The following is a 13,481-nucleotide window of genomic DNA, read 5'->3' on the forward strand; positions in this document are numbered from 1 at the left end:
CACCAGAAACCGCTATCCTTCGGCGAAGGGAGGATCGTCCTCCTCCTCAAGGAGGGCGCCCAGCAGGAGGAGCTTTCGGCCTGGCGTCCAGTCACCCTTCTGAATGTTGACTACAAGATGGTGGCTTCCCTGTTAAACAACCGCCTGAAACCACTGCTTCAGACCATAGTTTCAACACAACAGACCTGCGCAGTGTCGGGCCGCTCAATTTACGCTAACTTGACGGTCACACGGGACGCTTTCGAATACTTGTCTGCCAAATCTCTGTAGGGTGCCTTCATATCGCTCGACCAAGCGAAGGCCTTCGATCGAGTTGGGCACGAGTACATGCTCGAAGTCCTGCGCCGTTTTGGTTTTCCCGCACACTTCGTGGAAAGCATTGCCCTGCTGTACAGAGATCTGACGTGCCACGTAGTCGTGAATGGCGACCCATCGACTAACTTCGCGTACGAGAGAGGCATTCGCCAGGGATGTCCACTTGGGCCCACCCTCTTTATACTCTCGCTTGAGCCGCTGCTGACAAATATCGTGAAGAACGACCGCATTAGGGGCTTTCCAATAACAAGGAGGCCACAATCAAAGTTCTCGCCTATGCGGACAATGTTTCGTTGTTTGTCCGTGACCCGGCAAGCTTACAGGCTTTCTGGGAGACGTTCGCACCCTACGCGGACGCCTCAGGTGCGCTGCTTAACATGGAGAAAAGTAAGGCCATTGCCTTTGGCGCCTTCCCCCGAGATGCCCTGGGTGAGCTGTGCGCAGTGGACACCGTCAAGGTACTAGGCATCTACTTCTTTGGTGGCGGTGTGGCTGAGAGAACCTGGCAGCGAGCGTTGGAACGCGCACAAGTGGCAATAGACAATAGCAATGGCCCCAAAGGCAGTGGCAATAGCCCCAAAGGCATGTCTTTGCGCGATAAAGCCCTGGCAGTGACAACCACCATTTGCGCCTTTGCGTATTATGCCAGTCGAGTCGCCGTGATGCCCACCAGGACAGCTACAAGGCTGATGAAAATGATAGGCGCCTTCCTATGGGATGGCAAGTCCGCGCCCATACGCCGCACCCTCCTGCACCTTTCGACGGACGAGGGTGGCCTCGGAGTATCCCACCCACCCACTACTGGCAAAGTGCTGGCATTAAAAACGGCTAGGGCATTGTTCCAAACAACCGGATACGTAGGGAGGGACATCATGCGCTACTGGTGCAGCACAAACGCTGCCTTCCTGAATGCGGAGCGTCCCCTCACTCCGCTTGCGGAGGCTCCCTCAAGTTTTTACAAGGGCGCCGCCAACACGATGCGGATGCTTGAGAAAGACGCCTCCGAATGCGACATTAACAAAACCCCACCCGCTCGCATCGCGGAGGACATTGCGCGGCACCAGTTGACGCAGGAAGAGTGCAGGCGGTCCCAAAAATGGCAATGAAACGCGCGTAGAGATGGGCGGAGAATGCCCAAGCCGGTAGCAGACTTCACGTGGAGGAAGAATTGGGACGTCCTACCAACTCGCCAGCGCCTACACAGACTAGGCATCGTACCTTCCGCCCGCTGTCCCAACTGTCCCTCCATAGAAACCCTTGCACACGCCCTGCACATGTGCCCCGCAGCTAAGCCGGTGTGGCGAATAGTGGCGAGAGAGTTCCACATTCGCCCCCCTCCAGCCCTCGCCAGGAACAGAGGCGCATTCGCCAAACTGGTAGTAGCGTGCACGCTGTTCGTGCTTTGGAACCGGCGCTGCCTAGCCGAAGCTAGGCATAAACCAGTACGGGCAGCCTTTCCCGCAGTAGCCAAGATACGCTTGATGTTGTGGCATTATCTGTCAGAGGATCTCGAAACCAGCGGCGAAGAAAAATTCCTTCGCCGATGGCACACGAGGTTCTTCCTACTACAAAAAGGCAAGCTGCGCCTCCCCATCACCCCCTTCTAACCCTCTTCCACCAAACTGTCGCTCGGCATGGTGTCGACCTCATAACCCAGGTTTCTCCTTTTAACTAGTATCTCCGTTTTTATTACTCGTGTACTCGCGTCATCCCTTGAGGCTGTATAACCTTCTGTGTTTACCAAGAGTTGCTTTTGTTTAGCCACAATACACACTGTGCTTGTGCAATTTCTCAACACATGTGTACAACTGTGTGTTTGATAACATGTTTCTTTATATTTTATAAAAAAATTGAATGCACATCTTAATTTTGCATTGTAAACACTCCTTGATATGGTGTATAAGGCTATAACTTGGAAATTGTATTTTGCTGCTTCTGTGTGATTTCAACCCATGTCGCGGTGCCTCTCATGTTATTTTGTGACCCTGAGCCTATTGTCCATTTGTGTTGTAGCCCCTCGGTGAATGGCCACGTGTGACTCGTTAATAAAATTTCCCTTTGTGTAGTATCTGTTCTTATCAGCTTAATATCTGATACGGATCCTATTTGGATCCAAGATATTAAGCTTATTTTTCAATGCGGCGGAGTGCTTAAAGCTTGCTTCACCTCCGCCACAAGTGGCCCGGTATTGCACTACCTCCGGGATCGGCCCACTCACCCCTGCGGGGGTGAGTTCGGCAATAAATTCAATGACAGAAAGAGTGTTCGAATTTACCAAGGATAATGGGGTAAACGGCGTGGGTGCGGTGAGTGTCCGAGGCGGTGGCGTCATGCCGCCCCGGCTGACGCGGTATTCGCGTGCGGGGAGTGCGCTAGCTATGTTTACACTTACAATTGCTGTGGGAAAATAAATGTTTCTGTGGAAATTTCATAATTGGAGGGCCCCCCCCCTTTTTGTTGGTTATGTTCACACGTACATTTTCTTTACACATCCCTACACATATTAATAAAACTATTGAGTAATTTATTATTACTGTTTCGGAGGAAAGCTAGAAGTGTGTATACGATGTGTATGTACATATGTGTGTAGAAGTGTGTATGTATGTGCCAAGCTAATTCCGCTTTTCCAATTCACCCGTTTCGGAACGAAAAATAAAACAGCCTCTAGAAAATGGTTGTTGGTGTTTCTGTTTACAGCTGCAGTGACAAACGAAGGCATTTTTATTTCACATCTTCACGCGAAGTCTTAACCTGAAGACGCGTGCTCTCGCCACGTGTATGCATCTACACTATTCCCCATCACAAATTAAAATCGCAAAGAACGCCACAGGACCCACCCCGCACACACCTGCTGTACGGTGGAGCGGCAAAGCCCCGATGTGCTTTTTCTATGTCCACTGACCTGGGTCCCAGCTTCTGCCAGCGGTGGCTGTAATTCGTTGCCACGCGGTCAGCTACCTCGCTGGCGCCCTCAGCCATCACCTTGATGACGATATGATGATATGTGGGGTATGACGTCCCAAAACCGCCATATGAATATGAGAGACGCCGTAATGGAGGGCTCCGGAAATTTCGACCACCTGAAGTTCTTTAACGTGCACCCTAATCTGACCAAAGGGAAATGCAGCCGCCGTGGCCGGGTTTCGATCCCACAACCTGCGGGTCAGCAGCCGAGTACCTTACAGCCACTAGACCACCACGACGGACATCGCCTTGTTGATCACACACTACATTTCTGAACACCATCTCATACCAGCTCATCCACCGTTGGCTCTCGTTAATTACAACAAACATCCTCGCATGCTCACCTCAATGGAATTGCCAGTTGCTGGAAGTTCCAAGAAAATTGCGCACTAGACGTATGGACGCACCACGCACGTACCTGAAGCGCCGTGGAACCCAGGACGCGTGAGATCATGCCCCGGGCGCGCTTTGCTGTGCTTTGCCTCTGTACCTACTCATCACTCTTCACAGCTTCACTAAGCCGAGTATGTAGAAGTCGAAGAAGCAGAACAAGAAACCGGCCAATCCTCCACAGTGGGTGTGAGCCACAGGTGAAGGTCAACAAAAACAAGCAACACCAGCGAGCGCTGTGACGAAGCTATCGTAATGGGGCGAAATAATCCACGAATATGGCTGCACGTTGACGCACGGTCGCATTTGTGCAACCACCCGTCTCCCGAAGACCGTCTGTCGCGAGTCTTCTCGCACCTTACCCAGCGGAATTCGACCAAAAGCGCAGGCGAGTACTTCTCCACTGATTTCCGCGACCACTTGACGACCGCCTTCTTGCCGCCTCATGTCCGTCTGGCACGATCGACGGAGCGCCGCACCAGCGCCTCCTACACGCCACTATAGCACTCCTACCCCTCGGAATCATCAAAACTTGGACAAGCGTTTTCGACCACGACAGGCAGAGCCTGCCGGCCCGTTGAATGCTTGAACGTCAGCGCAGCGGCATGTCGCACACTCACGTTCCGTCACCCTCTGCCACATGACCCTTCATTCAACGGCTTTACAACGCACGCGGTAGACGTTTCGCACGCATTCCCGGGTCTGCCTTTTACGGCAGGACCTTCGTCGACCTCGGTGCGGTGTTCCGCCACGTCGGAACTTGCAAGGCATACGTTGAGCGCGCTGAAGCAGCCAAAGGCAACACATTTTGCCGATGATTGTGGGCGTCGTTGCAGAGGCGTTGCTTGGGCAGCCAGCGTAGAAGCCGTGTTGGATGGGTGACGTAGTCACATTTTGCACAGTCATTTTTTTTCTTTTTTCCTTCCAGGCTTTGGTGCTCGAGTAGGACATGTACACTATGCATCAGTTTTTAAAACAAGTGCTGTAGCATCCCTCGCGACATGCCTGATAATGTTCGCCGGCAAGCATTTGGTGTGACGTCATGGTTACATTCGAGAGTACGCATGCAAGCAAGCACGCGTGGCTTTGACCTCTGGAAAAAAGAAGGTTTCAGTTTTCACATGTTTGTAAGCGAAACAAGAAACTTCAAGCGGACTAGGGATAAAAGCAATGCCGTGAAGCCAGCGCCGCCGCTGTCGGTGCACAATGCTGGTTGTGCATGGGTGGACGTCGGAATTGCTTTGCTACTGTTTGCCTGGCTTTTGGCCAGGACTAAGTACGAGGTGTGAAAGAATGGACTTTATTTAGTGCTAATGAATTGCATCGCTTCTCGGCCTTTTGTCTAAGATCAAAGTAGGTCGGCGTCCCCGGCTTGCGACCCGACCTCGTCCTGGCCCGTGGTGAGGAAGCCCTGATCCTGGACGTCTGCTGTCCCTTCGACAACCGCATGCAGGCGTTCCAGGAGGCTCGGAGGGTCAAGGAGGAGAAGTACGCCCCTCTACAGCGTCATCTCCTCCAGCGGTTCCAGCGCGTCTCCGTCGACGCCATTGTCGTAGGCTGCCTCGGCTCGTGGGATCCGGCCAACGATCGTGTCTGTCGCAGGTTCTGCTCCAGGAGCTACCTGCGGACCATGAAAAGACTGCGTTTCAGACACGATCGCCACCTCTACGGACATTTACCGTGGCCATATAGGCGTTTTGTATATAGTTGTGTTTTTATTCGAGAAGCGATACCGCGTTTTTTATTGTTATACGCTTTTATCCATACTAACACCACTAACTCTTTTTAGCCTTTTTGTTACCTGATTTTATTTGTACACCTTTTATTGCCGTTTTTTCTTATGTTCTATAACCATTTGTGATGTTTGTGCATTAAGTATATTAAAATAAATTCTGTTCTTATCAGCTTAATATCTGATACGGTCTCGGCCTTTTGGCTAAGATGAAAGTGTAGTGGTGGCTCGACCGCCCTGCACTCCCTGATCTTCGTAGAGGCAACCGGATACCCGCCCGGTTACAGCAGAGTCTTTCTCCCTCGCCCTCACCCACCGCTTGTCCACTGCTGCTACTCGGATTCGGCCGCCTCCTGCTGCCTGCCTGCCGCTCTGGTGTTGCTGCCCTGGACCGGCTGCCCTGGACTTGCTGCCTTGGACTTGCTGCATCGGTCCTGCTGCCACAGGACCTGCTGCTCCGTCCTGCCTGCTGCCTGCCGGTGCTGCGCCCGCCATCCTGGACCTGCCGCAGCTGCACTCGGGCGCCTCCCTGGCCCTGCCATGGTCGCCGTTGGCCGCCCCGTCCTCACCGAGGCCCCCTGGGCCTCACGCCTAGCGTGGCAATAGGGTCATGGCCTCCGGGGGTCCAACCCTGGACACCAGCGAGGACGACGGCGACCCCCCTTGGCAGGAGCGCCAGCCTGTGCGCAACGGGAGTACACTTGTAGTGTACCTCCCCGTGCCTCCTGCCATCGAGTGCTGCGAGCTCGGCTGCGGGGCCACTTACAACCCGGCCACATGGACCTCTCGGCGGCAGTCTCTGAAGCAGAACCTGAAGGCGGAGCACGGAACCAGAATAACGAGCACCTCGTATATCTGCTCGTTATGCGGCGACGTGCTGGGCCAAAGACCAATGGCCCATGTTAACAAGTGCCTGGCCAACGTTCCCACCACCGCCCCTTCCCAGTGCTTCCGGCACCAATGCGAAAAGTGCCCAAGGTCCTTTCCTTCAAGGAAGAGCCTTCACAACCACCAACAGTGGCACTTGAGGAAGGAGGCGAAGCAGGCCAGGCAAAACGTCGCCGCGGGTGCTCCGCCCCGGCGGCCGCCCACCGGCGCCACCGGCTCTACCAGCCCCCACCAGCAGGCTTCGCCCGGACGTGCCGCCACCCCGGGGACACCCTCAGTGGTTGCCCCCTCCCCCTTGCAGAGTGGCGCCGGCTCTTCGCCGGGCGAAACGGAACAGCAGCAGCAGGCCACCGCCTCATCCACCCAAAATGCCGCCGCAGGACCCTCTACACAGGAGGTCCTGCCTACCTCCCTGCCAAGCGGCGTTGAGGATGCGGCGGGCAGCCTAGCTGACCACCGGGCAGCACGACAGAGTTCCCACTCGGAGGAGTACCGCGGTCCTGCAGAGGGGGAGCCTCCAGAGCAGACTGCGGGGCGAGCCATTGGCAGCCCACCACCACCTTCTTCCGAGGCGATGACACCCCGCAGATTCGACCGACACAGCGGCAGCACATACGGCACCCAGGAGGAGGTGGCCGACACCGCCGGACCAGAGAGTGCCTGGGTCTTAGCCGAGATGACGGCGGAGCTGCGGGCACTAAGCCGGTTGCCCGTATCTGAGGAGGAGTGGGCGCGGTTCGAAACCATCCTGGACCGCGCAGAGGCAGCCATTACTGACCACCTGAGGCTGCCCAATCGGGACTCGTGCCAAACACCATCTCGGCGCGAGATTAACCCCGATAACCCCTCCTAGATACAGGCTCTCTCTACAGGAGGAACCGGCGCCGAACCGTCCGGCTGATTGTGGAGGGCCCTTCGCAGCTCTGCCCCATTGACCCAGGCATGCTTCACGACTACTTCACCCGCCTCTGGTCCCCGGTAGCAGTGGACACAACAATACTCAGGACGCGAGCCCCCACCAACGAAGAACTGTACCTCTGCCCCTTCTTGGATGACGAGGTCGCAGCCAAGCTCCGAAGGTACGAGAGTACAGCTCCGGGAGAGGACCGCCTCACTTACAACCACTGGAGGCAGGTGGATCCTGAAGGGCGGTACCTTGCGGCGGTATTCAACGTCTGCCTCAAGTACCGTCGCACACCCCGGAGCTGGAAGTCGAGGAAGACGATCCTCATTCACAAGAAGGGCGACCGCGAGGACCCCACAAACTGGCGACCCATTGCCCTTGGTCGAACGATCGCCAAACTGTATGCCGGATGTCTCACCACCCGGCTGCAGTGGTGGTTGGGCGACCATGCGGTACTGTCCAGGTGTCAGAAGGGCTTCCTGCAGCACGATGGAGTGTTCGAACACAACTTCGTGCTGCAGGGACGCCTGGACGACGCCAGGACGGGAGGTGGGGAGCTGTGCGTGGGGTTCCTCGACTACACCAATGCCTTCGGCTCGGTCGCACATGAGGCCCTCGTTGACGCTGTCCGCGGCGCCGGCGCGGGTGAGCCCTTCGCGGAGATCGTGGAGGAACTCTACCGCGCCAACACCACCTGCGTCGTGGCAGCTGACGGCACCACGGAGCCCATCGCCATCGGAGCGGGCCTACGCCAAGGCTGTCCCCTGAGCGGCCTGCTTTTCAACCTAGTGGTGGATCCCATCATCAGAGCGGTGCAGGGAGACGATAGGCAACACAACATCCTTGCCTACGCCGATGATCTTACGCTGCTCGCCGGGGATCCCGCCACCTTGCAGCGCCACCTCAACGTGGTGACGGCCCTTTCGGACCCGCTCGGGCTGCGGCTGAAGCCCGCCAAGTGCCGCACCCTCCACCTGTCCGGGCACTACCCGGTGGGCACACGGCCCACCACTTTCACCGTGGGGAGCGTCCCGGTCCCGGCACTGGCGGACTTCGAGGAGCACCGGTTCCTGGGGCGTCCTGTGGGGTTCCGGGTGCTACCGGACCAGACGACGGTCGACGAGGCCATCCATCTCGGCAGACGGCTGCTCTCCTCCATGCTCACCCCATGGCAGAGGCTGGATTCTCTCAAAACATTCCTGTATCCAGCCCTCAACTTCGCCATGCGGGTGGGTCTTGCCAGCAAAGGAAAGTGGCATCGCTTGGACGAGGAGCTTCGCCCGCTGATCAAGAAGACCCTGTACATGTCGGCAAGAGCATCAAATGAGTATGTGTACGGGAGTGCACAAGCCGGCACTGCAGGAATCCCTCTTGCGGCGGAGCTCAGCGACATCTGCCGAGTGGACGGGGCCTTCAAGCTCCTGTCGTCGACCGATCTGGAGGTCCGGGAGCGAGCGAGAGAGGAGCTCAACCGGGTGGTGTCGAGGCGGCTGAGGCGACCGGCGGACACGGACGACACCGAGGCCTACCTCTCAGGCGAAACGGAGGGTGACTTCCGGCAGACTGCGACCCAGCTGCAGTCTGTCTGGACGGAGGCACGCAAAGCCTCTCGTCGCCTTTCCGTCGCCTGGGAGCTTCTGGACCAGGGTGCCCGCATTACCTGCGGAGAGGCCACGGTGTCAGCGCGGAACCGCAACAAGCTGATCAAGATCCTTTGGGCCATCCTCAACCAGGACCGGGACCGTTCTCTCCAGGAGAAGCCGTCCCAGGGCAAGACGATGGCGTGCGTGGCGGCGGACCCCGCCAGATTCCACTTCATGAGGTCTGGCCGCTACACCCGCTTCAAGGAGAGGCGCTTCATTCACCGAGCCCGGCTGAATCTCCTCCCTCTGAACGGCACAAGAACGTGGGTGCCCGCAGCTGACAAAAGGTGCCGACGCTGCGGGTACGAGGAGGAGACCCTGCCGCACGTTCTTTGCCACTGCATGCGGCAGAGACGGGCCATGACGGAGCGCCACAACGCCATCGTTGCGCGCCTCAAGAAGGCGGCCCTGGAACGGTTCACCGTTATTGGGGAGAACCAGCTGGTCGGCGTCCCCGGCTTGCGACCCGACCTCGTCCTGGCCCGTGGTGAGGAAGCCCTGATCCTGGACGTCTGCTGTCCCTTCGACAACCGTTTGCAGGCGTTCCAGGAGGCTCGGAGGGTCAAGGAGGAGAAGTACGCCCCTCTAAAGCGTCATCTCCTCCAGCGGTTCCAGCGCGTCTCCGTCGACGCCATCATCGTTGGCTGCCTCGGCTCGTGGGACTCGACCAACGATCGTGTCTGCCGCAGGTTTTGTTCCAAGAACTACCTGCGGACTATGAAAAGGCTCTGCGTGTCAGACACGATCGCTGCCTCTACGGACATCTACCGTGGCCATATGGGCGTCTTGTAAATAGTTGTGTCCTTTTTTTTCTTTTCTCCGAGAAGCGATACCGCGTTTGTCATACACTTTTATCCATTAGCCTTTTTATTACCTGATTTTATTATATACACTTTTTATTGCCGTTTCCTGTCATGTTCCATAACCATTTATGTTGTTTTTGTAGTAAGTATAATAAACAAATCTGTTCTTATCAGCTTAATATCTGATACGGATCCTATTTGGATCCAAGATATTAAACTTATTTTTGCAATGCGGCGGAGGGCTTGAAGCTTGCTTCACTTCCGCCACGGGTTGGCCCGGTATTGCACTACCTCCGGGATCGGCCCACTCACCCCTGCGGGGGTGAGTTCGACAATAAATTCAATGACAGAAAGAGTGTTCGAATTTACCAAGGATATTGGGGTAAACGGCGTGGGTGCGGCGAGTGTCCGAGACGGTGGCGTCACGCCGCCCCGGCTGACGCGGTATTCGCGTGCGGGGAGTGCGCTAGCTGTGTTTACACTTACGATTGCTGTGGGAAAATAAATGTTTCTGTGGAAATTTCATAATTGGAGGGCCCCCCCTTTTTTTGGTTATGTTCACACGTACATACTCAAGTTTTTATTTTTTTTACATCCCTACACATATCAATAAAACTATTGAGTAATTTATTATTACTGTATCGGAGGAAAGCTAGAAGTGTGTATACGATGTGTATGTATGTGTGTAGAAGTGTGTATGTATGTGCCAAGCTAACTCCGCTTTTCCAATTCACCCGTTTCGGAACGAAAAAAAAACAGCCTCTAGAAAATGGTTGTTGGTGTTTCTGTCTACAGTTGCAGTGACAAACGAAGGCATTTTTATTTCACATCTTCACGCGACGTCTTAACCTGAAAACGCGTGCTCTCGCCGCGTCTATGCATCTACACTATTCTCCATCACAAATTAAAATCGCAAAGATCGCCACAGGACCCACCCCACACACACCTGCTGTACGGTGGAGCGGCAAAGCCCCGATGTGCTTTTTCTAGGTCCACTGACCTGGGTCCCAGCTCCTGCCAGCGGTGGCTGTCTTTCGTTGCCACGCGGTCAGCTACCTCGCTGGCGTCCTCAGCCATCACCTTGATGACGATATGATGATATGTGGGGTATGACGTCCCAAAACCACCATATGATTATGAGAGACGCCGTAATGGAGGGCTCCGGAAATTTCGACCACCTGAAGTTCTTTAACGTGCACCCTAATCTGACCACAGGGAAATGCAGCCGCTGCGGCCGGGTTTCGATCCCACAACCTGCGGGTCAGCAGTCGAGTACCTTACAGCAACTAGACCACCACGACGGATATCGCCTTGTTGATCACACACTACATTTATGAACACCATCTCATACCAGCTCATCCACTGTTGGCTCTCGTTAATTACAACACACATCCTCGCACGCTCACCTGAATGGAATCGCCAGTTGCTGAAAGTTCCAAGAAAATTGCGCACTAGACGTACGGACGCACCACGCACGTACCTGAAGCGCCGTGGAATCCAGGACGCGTGAGATCACGCCCCGGGCGCGCTTTGCTGTGCTTTGCCTCTGTACCCACTCATCTCTCCTCACAGCTTCACTAAGCCGAGTATGTAGAAGTCGAAGAAGCAGAACAACAAACCGGCCAATCCCCCACAGTGGCTGTGAGCCAGAGGTGAAGGTCAACAAAAACAAGCAACACCAGCGAGCGCTGTGACGAAGCTATCGTAATGGGGCGAAATAATCCACGAATATGGCTGCACGTTGACGCACGGTCGCATTTGTGCAACCACCGGTCTCCCGAAGACCGTCTGTTGCGAGTCTTCTCGCACCTTACCCAGCGGAATTCGACCAAAAGCGCAGGCGAGTACTTCTCCACTGATTTCCGCGACCACTTGACGACCGTTTTCTCGCCGCCTCATGTCCGTCTGGCACGATCGACGGAGCGCCGCACCAGCGCCTCGTACACGCCACTATAGCACTCCTACCCCTCGGAATCAGCAAAACTTGGACAAGCGTTTTCGACCACGACAGGCAGAGCCTGCCGGCCCGTTGAACGCTTGAACGACATCGCAGCGGCATGTCGCACACTCACGTTCCGTCACCCTCTGCCACATGACCCTTCATTCAACGGCTTCACAACGCACGCGGTAGACGTTTCGCACGCATTCCCGGGTCTGCCTTTTACGGCAGGACCTTCGTCGACCTCGGTGCGGTGTTCCGCCACGTCGGAACTTGCAAGGCATACGTTGAGCGCGCTGAAGCAGCCAAAGGCAACACCTTTTTGCCGATGATTGTGGGCGTCGTTGCAGAGGCGTTGCTTGGGCAGCCAGCGTAGAAGCCATGTTGGATGGCTGACGTAGTCATATTTTGCACAGTAATTTTTTTTGTTTTTTCCTTCCAGGTTTTGGTGCTCGAGTTGGACATGTACACTATGCATCAGTTTTTGAAACAAGTGCTGTAGCATCCCTCGCGACATGCCTGATAATGTTCGCCGGCAAGCATTTGGTGTGACGTCATGGTTACATTCGAGAGTACGCATGCAAGCAAGCACGCGTGGCTTTGACTTCTGGGAAAAAGTCCAATTGGCTAGTCCAATTGACGAGTTAGCTGCTTCCTCGCGCGAGTCGCAAGTCGGGCCTGGGGTCACGTCTGCCGATGTCGACCCCCGGGCCTGCCAGCAAAGAAGTCACCCAGCCTCCCGGAGCGCTGCCGTTCCAGCCTGCAGCCCCCGGCCTCCGGTCCCGGGCCCTCCTGCTCGGCGACCCCCGCCCTATGCCTGACGGCGCACGGATCTGGACCCCGCCTACTGCGCCGGACCCGCCAGTCCCGTTGCCTACCGCCTCGCTACCAGACCCCGGACCCAGCGCCTGCTGAGCCCGTCTACTAGCACGCAGCACGCCTGCGTTCCCACCAGTCACGCCCCTCGTCTTCCTTGGAGGAGCGCCCCACCAGTGCCCATCATGGCAGCTCAATCGAACCTCCCGGTGAGGGAGAATTGTTTTTTCTTTAATGTGCCTGACGGCGATTTTTGTATAGATGATTTAATTGACGCTGTAGAGCGTACTGCGGGGGACGATAGCGTGCATGTCCTCCAGCATATGGGAGGCGCGAGATCTCTTTTGTGAACGCGCACTACGGCTCAAGCCACTAAATTAATGGTGGAAGAAGGTTTTGTTGTGCGTAACGAGAAAGTAGCAGTGGAGGCAGTGGGGCCTCCGATTACGTTTGTCAACGTGTTTCGTTACCCCGCCTACCTCCCCGAGGACCCCTTGGTTAATGCACTGGCCCAGTACGGGAAAGTGAAGAGCGTGGCTTTCGCGACGGTCGCAAACCGGCAAAACAAACTCAATAGTGTGCGTGTTGTACGCATCGAAATGTTAAAACCAGTGCCAAACTTTGCGACCGTCGCGGAAACCGTGTAATGTTTGAGTACAGGGGCATGAGGCGTGTTTGCGCGAGATGCAGCGAGACGGGGCACATGGCCTCTGCGTGCCAAACTCCTTATTGCAAGCGCTGTGGCACTTTTGGCCACGAGACAGAGGGCTGCGAAGCCGAATGCCAGAGATGTGGCGGCCACCACGGGACCAGGGAGTGCTTCAGGAGGCGTTCTTATGCGTCAGCCGCCCGTGGGCTCTCATTGGTCTCAGACCTCGCGTCCAACCCGAACCGACCAAATGGTCCGTCACCCCCCAGGCCGGGAGAACAGAAGTCGCGCCTTCAAGTCTTGTTGCCCAAGACAGCGCCCCGTACGACCGCAAGGGAGACCCTCACTAGCGACCGAGATACTGACACTGACCCGTCCACCGTGGGTAGCAGCACAGCGACATCATTTGCCAACGAGGAAAAGAGACCTGACAGAAGA

General features: G+C 55.9%; 1 protein-coding gene, 1 non-coding gene and 1 pseudogene across 2 annotated transcripts in view; all 3 read left to right on the top strand.

Moving 5' to 3' along the window:
* The first annotated feature begins 2,367 nt into the window (after window positions 1-2,367).
* On the top strand, window positions 2,368-2,534 carry LOC142766509 (U2 spliceosomal RNA; annotated as a pseudogene).
* A 7,229-nt stretch (window positions 2,535-9,763) lies between these two features.
* LOC142766262 (U2 spliceosomal RNA) lies at window positions 9,764-9,952 on the top strand. The gene has a single exon (XR_012884447.1). It is a non-coding gene; the product is annotated as a U2 spliceosomal RNA (small nuclear RNA).
* A 2,531-nt stretch (window positions 9,953-12,483) lies between these two features.
* The window catches only part of LOC142765338 (uncharacterized), a 187,221-nt gene continuing 186,223 nt past the window's right edge, over window positions 12,484-13,481 (top strand). The window contains exon 1 of the mRNA XM_075866118.1: window positions 12,484-12,603. The gene's annotated coding sequence lies outside the window, so the exon portion shown is untranslated. The remainder of the gene's footprint in view (window positions 12,604-13,481) is intronic.

Source organism: Rhipicephalus microplus, chromosome 6, assembly GCF_043290135.1.
Source record: "Rhipicephalus microplus isolate Deutch F79 chromosome 6, USDA_Rmic, whole genome shotgun sequence".
NCBI classification, from domain to species: domain Eukaryota; kingdom Metazoa; phylum Arthropoda; class Arachnida; order Ixodida; family Ixodidae; genus Rhipicephalus; species Rhipicephalus microplus.